Raw genomic sequence first — 13,369 nt, 5'->3', positions numbered from 1 at the left:
CCAGACACCATCAAACTCTTAGAGGAAAACATAGGCAGAACTCTCTATGACATAAATCACAGCAAGATCCTTTTTGACCCACCTCCTGGAGAAATGGAAATAAAAACAAAAATAAACAAATGGGACCTAATGAAACTTCAAAGCTTTTGCACAGCAAAGGAAACCATAAACAAGACCAAAAGACAACCCTCAGAATAGGAGAAAATATTTGCAAATGAAGCAACTGACAAAGGATTAATCTCCAAAATTTACAAGCAGCTCATGCAGCTCAATAACAAAAAAACAAACACCCCAATCCAAAAATGGGCAGAAGACCTAAATAGACATTTCTCCAAAGAAGATATACAGACTGCCAACAAACACATGTGTTCCTTGTCTTGATCGTCATGGTTTCATAAATGTATATGAATATTAAAACATCAAATTTGACACAAAGTATATGCAAGGGTTTTTTTGTCCATTATTCCTCAGTGTAAAGAATAGGTTAAGAAATAGAAAGATGAACCATGTTAGTGCTGAAAATGCTTGGAGTTAGATGTCAAAAGACCTGGCTTTAGGTCCTAGCTCCCTGACTTAATAGCAAAGTGAGTTAAGCCTGGCCTCAAATATTTTTTTCCTCATTTATAAAAACAATAATGATACTATCTGTCTCCTAGGATTAGCACTGGACTGAATAATATATGCAGAAAAGCACTTTGTCAGCTATAAACCATTACAAAACAAAACAAAAATAGATAGGTGATAGATAGATATAGATAGATAGGTAGATAGATAGATATAGATACATAGGTAGATATATAGATAGATACATAGATAAAAGTACAGTTATATGTTACTTTTGTAACATTAAAGATATGATCCCATTTTAATCAACAATGTTTCTCAAATATTATTATTGCCAATATTTTTTTTAAAAAGAGGTTATACTTTGACTGATATTTTCAATTGACAAGTACATCTGAAAAGGTAATACTTAATCTTTATTGGGTTATAAATATGGTAAATAGAAAGGCACCTGAAGCCCACATATGGGCCATCACTACAGCATATAGCTTTGATGACCAGAGGAGAGTGTGTTGCTGGATCCCATAGGACAACTCTTACATAAGGCCACCTCTCAAGAACAGAAAACATAACTGACCTGCCCAATATATACAAATAAACACAGAGAATTCGACAATTGAAGATATAGAGAAATATGGTCCAAAAGAAAGAATAAGACAGAGCCTCAGAAAAAGAACTAAACCAAGTGGAAATGAACAATCTACTCAGTAAAAAATTCAAAGTAGTGATCATAAAGATGATCAACAAACTCCACAGAAGAATACATGAACACAGAGAGAATTTAACAAGGAGAAAATATAAAGAAGAACCAAAAAAGCTGAAGAATACAATAACTGAAATAAATACACTGGAATGAAACAATAGTGGATTAAATGATACAGAGGAATGAATCAGTGAGCTGGAAGACAGAGTAATGGAAATCAGCCAAGCTGAAAAGGAAAAGAAAAAAGAATTTTTAAAATGAGAATAGTTCAAGACACCTCTGGGACAATGGCAAGCATACTAATATTTGCATCGTAGGGGTCTGAGAAATAAAAGAGAGAATGGAGAAGATAAATTACATGAAGAACTAATAGCTGAAAATTTCCCTAACCTGAGAAAGGAAACAAAAATCCAGGTTCAGGAATAAAGAGAGTCCCAAAAAAGATGAACCCAAAGATGTCTACACCAAGTTACATTATAATTAAAATAGCAAAAATTAAAGATAAAAACAGAATGTTAAAAGCAGAAAGAGGAAAGCAAGTAGTTATACACAAGGGAACTCCCATCAAGTTAACAGGTGACTTTTGAACAGAAACTTTGCAGACCAGAAGGGAGTGGCACAATATATTCAAAGTGATGAAAGGAAAAAACTTGCAACCAAGAATACTCTACCCACCAAGGCTCTGATTCAAATTTGAAGGAAAGATAAAGAGTTTTACAGACAAGCAAAAGCTCAGAGTTTGGCATCAATAACTTGGCTTCCCAAGAAATGCTGAGGGATTTATGCAAGTGGGAAAAAAATATCACAATTAGAAATATGAAAATTATGATAGGAAATATCTTACCAGTAAAGGCAAACCTACAGCAAATGTAGTAGGGCAACCACTTATAAAGCTAGTAAGAAGGTTCAAAGACAAGTATAGAAAAATCATCTATATCCACAATAATTAGTTAAGTTATGCACCAAAAATAAGATGTAAAATATGATGTCAAAACATTAAATATGGGAGGAGGGTAGGGAGTGAAAATACAGGGTTGTTAGAATCATTCAAACTTAAGATATTATCAACTTAAAATAATCATATATGTTTATATTTCTATATGAACATCATGATACCAACTAACCAAAAATCTATAATAGATACACACAAAAGAAGAGAAAGGAATTCCAACATAACACTAAAGATAGTCATCAAATCACAAGGGAAGAGAGGAAAATAAGAAAGGAACAAAAAGAACTACAAAAACAGCCAGCAAACAACTAACAAAATGCCAATAAGTACACACTTATCAATAACTACTTAAAATGTAAATGGACTAAATGCTCAAATCAAAAAACATACAGTGGTTGAATAAATTTTAAAAAGACCCATACATATGCTGCCTACAAGAGTCTCACTTCGGATTTAAAGACACACACAGACTGAAAGTGAAAAGATGGAAAAAGGTATTCCATGAAAATAGAAATGAAAAGAAAGTTGGGATAGCCATACTTGTAGCAGACAAAATAGACCTTAAAACAAAAATTATGTCAAAAGACAAAAAATAGCATTATACAATGAAAAAAGCATCAATGTAACAAGAAGATAACAATTTTAAATGTTTAAGCACTGAACATAGGAGCACCAAATACATATAGCAAATATTAACAACATAAAGGGAGTTATTGACATTAAGGCAATTATAGTAGAAGACTTTAATAGTGCACAATTACATCAATAGACAGACAGAAAAATCAATAAGGAAATACTATCCTTAAATGACACATTAAATAATATATACATACATATATATATATATATATGTATGTATGTATGTATATATATAAAATGTTACATCCTAAAGCCGCAAAATACACTTTCTTTTCAATTGCACAGTGACATTGTCCAGGATAGATTACATGCTAGGCCACAAAAATGTCTCAATAAATTTAAGAAGATTGAAATAATATTAAGCATCTTTTTCAACCACAATGTTATGAACTAGAAATAAACTGAAAAAAAAAAAATCCCCAAAACAAAAACACATGGAGGCTGAACAGTATGTTACTAAACATATCAATGGATCACTGAAGAAACTAAAGAGGAAATCAGAAGCTACCTGGAGACAAATGAAATTGGAAACACAATTATCCAAAACATATGGAACAGAGCAAAAGCAGTTCTAAGGGAGAAGTTTATAGTGATACAAGTCTACCTTAGGAAACAAGAATAATTTCAAATAAACAAAGTAAAGTTACACTTAAAAGAATAGAAATATTTTAAAAATTCAAAATTAGTTCAAGGAAAGGAATAATAAACATCAGAACAGAAATAAATGAAATAGAGACTTATATAAAATATCAATGAAACTCAGAGCTGGTTATTAAAAAGATAATAAAACTGATAAACCTTTAGCCAAACTCATCAAGAAAAACAAAAAAAGAGAAGGCCTAAATCAGAAATTATATCAGAAATAATAGTAGTATCAGAAATTAATAATATATAAGAAATTAAAGAGAGAAAGTTATAACAGTCACCACAGAAATGCAAAGGTTCATAAGAGTTCACTATGAATTATATGTCAATAAAATGGACAACCTAGAAGTAATGGACAAATTCCTAAAAACCTACAATCTCCTAAGACTGAATCAGGAAGAAATGGAAAAAATTAACAGACAAATTACCAGTACTCAATTACTAGCAATCAAAAAACTCCCACCAAACAAAAATCCAGGACCAGATGGTTTCATAGGTGAATTTTACCAAACATTCAGAGAAGAGTTAACACCTGTCCTTCTCAAACTATTCCAAAAACTGACAGGAAGAAACGTTTCCAAATTTATTCTATGAGGTCAGCCTTACCCTGACACCAAAACTAGAAAAAGATATCACAAAAAATAAAATTACAGGCCAATATCACTGATGAACATAAGATAAAAAATCCTCAACAAAATATTAGCAAGCCAGTTCAATAATATATTAAAAGGCTCAAACACGATGATCAAATGGGATTATCCCACGAACACAAGAATGGTTCAATATCTGCAAATCAATTAATGTGATACACCACATTAACCCACTGAAGAATAAAAATCATAGATGAAGAAAAAGTTTTTGACAAAATTTGACATCCACTTGTTATAAAAGGTCTCAACAAAGTAGGTATAAAGGAAACTTACATCAACATAATAAAGACTATATAGGACAAACCTATAGCCAACATCATACCCAATGGTAAAAAAAACTGAAAGCATTTCCTCTAAAATCAGGAAGAAAAGGATTCCCACTCCTGCCACTTTTATCCAAAATAGTATTGGTAGTCCTAGCTACAGCAATCAGACAAGAAAAAAAAAAAAAAGTCATCCAACTTGGAAAGGAAGAAGTTAAACTTTCACTGTTTGCAGAAGACATCACACAATATATAGAAAATTCTGAAGATGTCATCAGAAAACAACTGGAACTCTTCAATGAATGAGGTAAAATTGCAGGATACAAAATTAGTATACAGAAATCTGTTGCATTTCTATACACTAACAATGAACTACAAGAAAGGGAAATTAAGAAATCAATCCCATTTACAATCTAATCAAAAAAAAATGAAATACCTAGGCATAAATCTAACCAAGGAGATAAAAAACTTGAAATTGAAAATGTATAAGACATTATGAAAAAAATAAAACAACACAAATGGAAAGATATAAATAGCCATGGATTGGAAGAATTAATATGGTTACCCAATGCAATCTATAGACTCAATGCAATCCCTATCAAAATACCAATGGCATTTTTCACAGAAATAGAACAAATTATACAAAAAAATTGTATGGAAACACAAAAAATCCTGAGTAGCCAAAGCAATCTTGAGAAATAAGAACAAAGCTGAAGGTACTAAGCTCTCTGATTTCAAACTATACTACATAGCTATAGTAATCAAAACAGTATGGTACTGGCACAAAAACAGACACATAGGTCAATGGAACAGAAGAGAGAGCCCAGAAATATAACCACAATTATATGGTCAATTAATCTACAACAAAAGAGCAAAAATATGCAATGGGGGAAAGACAGCCTCTTTCAATAGACAGTCTATTTCTTTTAAATAAATAGATAAGGTTGGGAAAACTGGAGAGCTGCATGCAAATGAATCTCAAACTGGACTACTACTTTCTTATACCATATAAAATAATAAGCTCAAAATGGATTAAATTGTCAAATGTAAGACATAAATTCATGAACCTCCTAGAAGAAAACATAGGCAGTACTTTCTTCCACATTGGTGTTAGCATTTTTTTTTGTTGTTGAGTATGTCTCCTCAGGTAAGGGAAACAAAAGCAAAAATAAACAAATGGGACTACCTCAAAGTAAAACGTTTCTCCACAGTGAAGGAAACTATTAATAAAACAAAAATGCACCCTACTGGATGGGAGAAGATATTTGCAAATAATATATCTGAGAAGGGGTTAATATTCAAAATATACAAAGAACTCATACAACATCAAAAAATGAACAACCTGATTAAAAAATGGGTAAAACACCCAAATAGACATTTCCTCAAAGAAGACATACAGATGGCCAACAGACACATGAAAAGATACTCAACATCACTAATCATCAGGGAAATGAAAATCAAAACCACAATGAAATACCACCTCACACCTGTCAGAATGGCTATCATCAAAAAGACAACAAATAACAAGTATTGCAGAGGATGTGGAGAAAAGGGAACCCTCGTGTACTATTGCTGGGAGTGTAAATTGGTGCAGCCCCTAAGGGAAATATTGTGGAAGTTCCTAAAATAATTAAATATAAAACTACCATAAGATCCAGCAAATGCACTTCTAGATATTTATCTGAAGAAAACAAAATCACTAATTAAAAAATAATATATGCAGTCTAATGTTTATTATCATTATTTATAATACCCAAGACATGGAACCAACCTAAGTGTTTATCAAGGACAAACGGATAAAGAAGATGTGATATATATTCATATACATATGAATGAAATCGAGCCATTTGCCACAACAGGGACATATCTAGAGGGTATTATCGTAAGTGAAATAATGAAATAAATCAGACAAAGTAAGATAAATATACTATGACCTCAGTTATATGTGAAGTCTAAAAAACAAAACAAACTAAACTAAACAAAAACAGACTCATAGGCACAGAAAACAAAGGGGTGGTTGTCAGAAGGGAGGAGAGTCATGGGGGTGGGAAAAATAGGTGAAAGGTATTAAGTGGTTCAAACTTACCGTTATATATTAAGCCATGGGGATGTGCTATATAGCATAAGGAATATGGTCAATAATATTTTTAATAACTTTGCATGGGGACAGATGGTTACTAGATTTATCATTGTGATCACTTCATAATGTAGCAAATTTCAAATCATTGTGTAATACACCTGAAACTAACATAATATTGTACATCAATTGTATTTCAATTAAAAAAATTATACCTAAAGACAATCTAACCCAGCTTCCTGCCCAATAAAGAAATGCTCTACAACAGTGGTCCCCAATCTTTTTGGCACCAGGGACCAGTTTCGTGGAAGACAAATTTTCCACAGGCAGGGATGGGGGTTGGTGGTTCAGGCAGTAATGCGAGCAATGCGGAGCGATGGGTAGTGGCAGATGAATTTTCACTTGCTGGCCCGCTGCTCACCTCCTGCTGTGCAGCCTGGTTCCTAACTGGTACCAGTCCACAGCCCAGGGGTTGGGGACCCCTGCTCTACAACATTCAACTTTTAACCTCAGCATGGACACCTCCAGTGCCAGAAAATATGGAAAGTGTTGTATAGTATGAAGAACTGATAACTCTTAAGAAATGAGTGCTCTAAGAATACCACATTTACCATCACAGAAGACAACTGGGCAGAGAAGTTGAGAAGGCAGGCTATAGAATCTGACTACCTGGGTTCAAATACTGACCTCTACAATTTTAAACTTTCCTAAACCCTAAATCATCACAGTGTATTCTAAAGGCCATAAATAATGATGACTCAGGTCATCTTATGTTTTATTTAAAAAGGCATTTGTGGCAGAAAGGATGAAAACAGGAATAGAAATATTAAATTCATCAAATACCATTGCTTTGAGATTTAAAAAAATCCTCCTATACTTATTCACCTCCTAATTCCCCATCAGTGATATAGACTTGCTTTACTCCTCCCCTGAAAATTTGGAGATAGCCCAGCCAGAAGCTGGGAGGGTTTCTTCTATTCTTTTGAGATTTTCCAGGCCATATAACCTTAAAAAAATGCTACATCCTCCCAAAGAAAGATTGTGATAATGAAGTGTTCTCTGTGTTCTTATATTTATAAATACTAAACATTCATTTTTAATAAACAATGGATAAACAGGACATCATATGCCATCAGTTCAGTGAACACAGGCTCCCATTTTAACAGGGTTTGGCTTCATGAATGCTACAATTCTGGTGCCATGCAGACAGGGATTGTGAACTTCAAATACATGTAGACTCTAACTTGAAACTAGTAGTTTAATCTGGAGCAATTTAATAATCCTCTCTTCAAATGTAGATTGAGAATAATAAAATATCTACATTGAAGTGTTTTTATAAATGACTAACTGAGAATAAATTTAAAATAATTGTCACAGTGTGCATTCTTGATAAGAGATAGCAATTATTTATCATTATAACTGTATGATACCTTTATGGGTATATAAAGATCTATCAAAGACAACTGAAGACCAGTTCTTTTTCAAAAGTTTGTTTCAATTTAACAACCGGAAGTAAATAACATTGAATAGGCAATGAGTTCTATTGTTTTCTTTTTTTCTCTTGTGTTTATTTTTATTTTTTATTGGAGCATAGTTGATTTACATTTCTGTGTTAGTTTCAGGTGTACAGCAAAGTGATACACTTATACATGTACATATATTCATTCTTTTTCAGATTCTTTTCTCATATAGGTTATCATAAAATACTGAGTTTCCCGTGCTATATACTAGGTCTTTTTGGTTATCTTTCTTATATATAGTAGAGTGTGTGTGTTCATCCCAGGCTTCTGATTTATTGCTCCCCTGACACATCACCCCTTTGGTAACCATTAAGTGTGTTTTCACTATCTGTAACTCTATTTCTGTCTTCTAAATAATTTCATTTGTTTCTTTTCTTTTTTGAAAAGAATTAGATTCCACATATGAGTGATATGATATATATTTCTTTCTCTGTCTGACTTACTTCACTTAGCATGATAATCTCTAGATCCAGCCATGTTGCTGCAAATGGCATTATTTCATTCTTTTTTATAGCTGAGTAATATTCCATTGCAGGTATGTACCATATCTTCTTTATCCATTCCTCTGTCAATGGACATTTAGGTTGCTACTATATTTTGACTACAATAAATAGTGCTGCAATGAACATTGGGATGCATGTATCCTTTTGGATTATGTTTTTCTCTGTATATATGCCCAGGAGTGGCATTGCTGGATCATATGATAACTATATTTTTATTTTTTAAGGAACATCTATACTGTTCTCCATAGTGGTTGTACCAATTTACATTCTCACCAACAGTGTAGGAGGGTTCCCTTTTCTCCACACCCTCTCCAGCATATATTCTTTCTAGATTTTTTGATGATGGCCATGCTGACTGGTGTGAGTTGATACCACATTGTAGTTTTGATATGCATTTCTCTAATAATTAGTGATGCTGAGAATTTTTTCATGTATTTTTTGCCATCTGTATGTCTTCTTTGGAGAAATGTCTGTTTAGATCTTCTTCCCATTTTTTTTATTGGCTTGTTGGGTTTTTTTTGACATAGAGTTGCATGAGCTGTTTGTATATTTTGGAGATTAATCCTTTGTTGCTATGTCTGCAAATATTTTCTCCCATTCTGAGGGTCGTCTTTTCATTTTGTTTATGGTTTCCTTTGCTCAGCAGATTTTAAGTTTAATTAAGTCCTATTTGTTTATTTTTGTTTTATTTTCATTACTCTAGGAGGTGGATCAAAAAAAGATATTGCTGCGATTTATGTCAAAGGGTGTTCTGCCTATTGTTTCCTCTAAGAGTTTTATAGTGTCTACCCTTACATTTAGGTCTTTGATCCATCTTGAGTTTACTTTTGTGTATGGTGTTAGAGAGTGTTCTCATTTCATTCTTTTACACGTAGCTGTCCAGTTTTCCCAGCACCATTTTTGAAGAGATTGTCTTTTCTCCATTGTATATTCTTGCCTCTTTTGTCATAGTTTAATTGACCATACGTGTGTGAATTTCTTTCTGGGCTTTTTATCTTGTTCCAATGATCTATATCTCTGTTTTTGTGCCAACACCATACTCTTTTGATGACTGTAGCTTTGTATTATAGTCTGAAGCCAAGGAGTCTGATTACTCCAGCTCCGTTTTTCTTTCTCAAGGTTCCTTTGGCTACTCAAGGTCCTTTGTGTTCCATATACATTTTTTATTTTTGTTCTAGTTCTGTGAAAAATGTCACAGGTGATTTGATAGGGATTGCATTGAATCTGTAGATTGCCTTGGGTAGTATAGCCATTTTCACAATATTGATTCTTCCAATCCAAGAATATGGTATAACCTTCCATCTGTTTGTGTCATCTCTGATTTCTTTGATCAGTATCTTATAATTTTCAGAGTAGAGGTCTCTTGTCTCCTTAGATAGGTTTAATCCTAGGTATTTTTTTTGATGCAGTGGTAAATAGGATTGTTTCCTTAATTTCTTTTTCTGATCTTTCATTGTTAGTGTATAGGAATGAAGGAGATTTCTGTGCATTAATTTTGTATCCTGCAACTTTACTGAATTTATTGATGAGTTCTAGAATTTTTCTGCTAGCATTTTTAGATTTTTCTATATATAGTATCATGTTATCTGCAAACAGTGACAGTTTTACTTCTTTTCCAGTTTGGATTTCTTTTATTTCTTTTTTTTCTATGATTGCTATGGTTAGAACTTCCAGAACTATGTTGAATAACAGTGGTGACAATGGGCATCCTTGCCTTGTTCCTGATCTTAGAAAGAACGCTTTCAGCTTTTCACCCTTGAGAATGATGTTAGCTGTGGGTTTGTTATATATGGTCTTTATTATGCTCAGTTCTCTTTATTCCCACTTTCTGGAGAGCTTTTTATCATAAATTAGTGGTGAATTTTGTCAAAAGTTTTTTCTGCATCTACCGAGATGATCTTATGGTTTTTATTGTTCAATTTGTTAATATGGTGTAACAAACTGATTGATTTTGTGGATACTGAAGAATTCTTGCATCCCTGGGATAAATCCCACTTGATTATGGTGTATGATGCTTTTAATGTATTGTTGAATTTATTTTGCTAATATTTTGCTGAGCATTTTTACTTGTATGTTCATCAGTGTTATTGGCCTATAATTTTCTTTTTTGTGGTATCTTGTGGTTTTGGTATCAGGGTGATAGTGGCTTCATAGAATGATTTTGGGAGTGTTCTTTCCTCTGCAATTTTTTGGAAGAGGTTGAGAAGGATGGGTGTTAACTCTTCTCTAAATGTTTGATAGAATTCACCTGTGAAGCTGTCTGGTCCTGGACTTTTGTTTGTTGGAAGATTTTTAACCACAGTTTCAATTTCATTACTTGAGATTGGTCTGTTCATATTTTCTATTTCTTCCTGGTTCAGTCTTGGAAGTTTATACCTTTCTAAGAATTTGTCCATTTCTTCCAGGTTGTCCATTTTATTGGCATACAGTTGTTTGTAGTAGTCTCTTATAATCCTTCATATTTCTGTGGTGTCATTGTAACTTCTCCTTTTTCATTTCTATTGATTTGAGTACTCTCCTTTTTTTTCTTGATGTGTCTGGCTGAAGGTTTATCACTTTTGTTTATCTTCTCAAAGAACAAGTTTTTAGTTACATTGATCTTTGCCACTGTTTTCTTCATCTCTATTTCATTTATTTCTATGCTGTTCTTTATGATTTCTTTCCTTCTACTAACTTTGGGTTTTGTTTGTTTCTCTAGTTGCTCTGGGTGTAAGTTTAGGTTGTTTATTTGAGATTTTTGTTTCCTGAGGTAAGATTGTATTGCTATAAACTTCCCTCTTAGAATTGCTTTTGTGGTGCTCCAAAGGTTTTGGAATGTTTTGTGTTCATTATCATTTGTCTCTGAGGACTTTTTGATTTCCTCTTTGATTCCTTCAGTGATCCATTGTTTTTTAGTAACATATTGTTTAGCTTCCATGTAATTGTTTTTTACTGTTTTTTTTCTAAGCAATGTGTCTTAAGTTGACATTAAGTGCAATTTTTCTTCAGGATGCTGTAAGAAAATTATTTTCAGTTTGTTTCCAATTCTACACTAAGTATCTTTTAAATATTTTATAAAGCTATAGTAAACTTTTCCTCAAAAGACATCAGAGGACACCAGTATGTTAGTTTATGAAAACAGATTAACTGGTTTGTGTGCAGATTTTATATTTGATTTTTCAGCTTTAAATATTTGAAGAGTATCTCTGAGTTCAAGATGAGTACAAAGACATAACTAGTACCTTTTGAAATTACTTATCTGTGAGAATCAAGATTGTTCCAACTCTGAGGCAAGTGAAATATAGAAATAAACAATTTGCAGAGACCTATATAAAATTGTAAATCTGGCATCCTAACTCTCACCTGCAAATTTTTGTACTATCAAAGAAAGTCTTATTAACTGATTTTATAACAAGCTAAATATGATTTTGAATTATATTTATAACTCTGAGCTTACACAAATATAATTATATTTAGTATTTATCTGAAGGCAAAGGAAAGTTTTATTTGTAAAACAAAGTTCATAATCACTGTTCTAAGGTGTAGAAATGGACATTGCTTATTTGATATTTCACCCCTTCTAGAATTCAGTTGCTATGAGAAAAGGAAATGCATATATAAATATCTTAATCCATATATCCTTATTGACAAAGTAACGTTCTTTTGATGACAAATTCTTTTGATTACAGATTAGAAGCATTAGTGGGGAAATAGCTTTCATTAAAGGAAGTATGTCCTTGTTCCAAAGAGGGAGAGAGACAGATAATGTTAATTTACCAGTGAAGGAAAAGGCTGATGGAGATGTGGTGGGGAGGGGGTGGGTGGTGTTCTTCCTCCAAAGCAGTTGACAAACTCAGCAGCTGCATGTCTAGCAGATTAGACCCTCAAATACTATTTATGCTATTACTGTTGATAATGGTGACTATCCCTTGTGGGTCAATCAACAGACAGTTACTATATATATTGTGAAATAAAACATAGATTATGAATATCCACTGAGTAGTGAAATATGAGAGAAAAGAGTGAAAGGAAGGGGAGAGCAAAGGAGGGAGGAATTATAATCTATTGAATGCCTGCTTTCCCAGCGTTTGTCAGACTTCTTTACATACGGAGGTTCACTGAATCTTCTTTGCAGCAGCTGATATTATCACTTCATACTGAAAAGAAAGCTGAAGTTCTGAAATGTTAAAATATGTACATTTATTCTACATATATTTCACACCAAGAATATACCATTACTGTGCTTGTCTCTGAGTTATAAAGATGAAAACAATCAAATGTGATTTCTTCTTTCAAGAAAATTGCTGTCCAAATGTATGACAACCATAAATAAGTGATTCATCCAAGGTTACATAACTCATGAGTAGAAAAGGATTTGGATGTTTGTTTTCCTAACTGCAGCACTTGTGCTCTTGGTACCATCATATCAGGAGGAAGAAACTTGGTGTTTCTCTCCATTACATTCTTTCACAATGTCCAAATTGAGGATGTGGACAGCTCCAATATTACATTTCTCTATATTTTATAAGCCTAGTTTTGTAGGACTTGCTTGGGCACCCATCAAACTGCTAAATACAACAGTAGGATTTGCTTAGAAATCTAAAATAAATAATTACATGGGTCAATAATTGTAACTGAAATATATTTTGAGTTAATGACTTACTAATTATTTTTGTCTTTCTGAATATTCCCTTTCCTTTTCCCCCATATTTAAGTTTGATACTGGTTCTGCATTCATTGATTTAGGAAAGGTATGTGTCAGGGGAAAGATAGAAAGACCTGTAAGTTTTTGTGGCTTTTGTTTCTCTAATGAACAAAGAGAGGTGAATGTTTAGACAAAATATTTTGAAAGAGGAGTGTTGTTTCCAAACATA

Source organism: Lipotes vexillifer, unplaced genomic scaffold (assembly GCF_000442215.2).
Source record: "Lipotes vexillifer unplaced genomic scaffold, Lipotes_vexillifer_v1.1 scaffold593, whole genome shotgun sequence".
Classification (NCBI taxonomy): Eukaryota; Metazoa; Chordata; class Mammalia; order Artiodactyla; family Lipotidae; genus Lipotes; species Lipotes vexillifer.
This window is presented reverse-complemented; position numbering follows the sequence as displayed.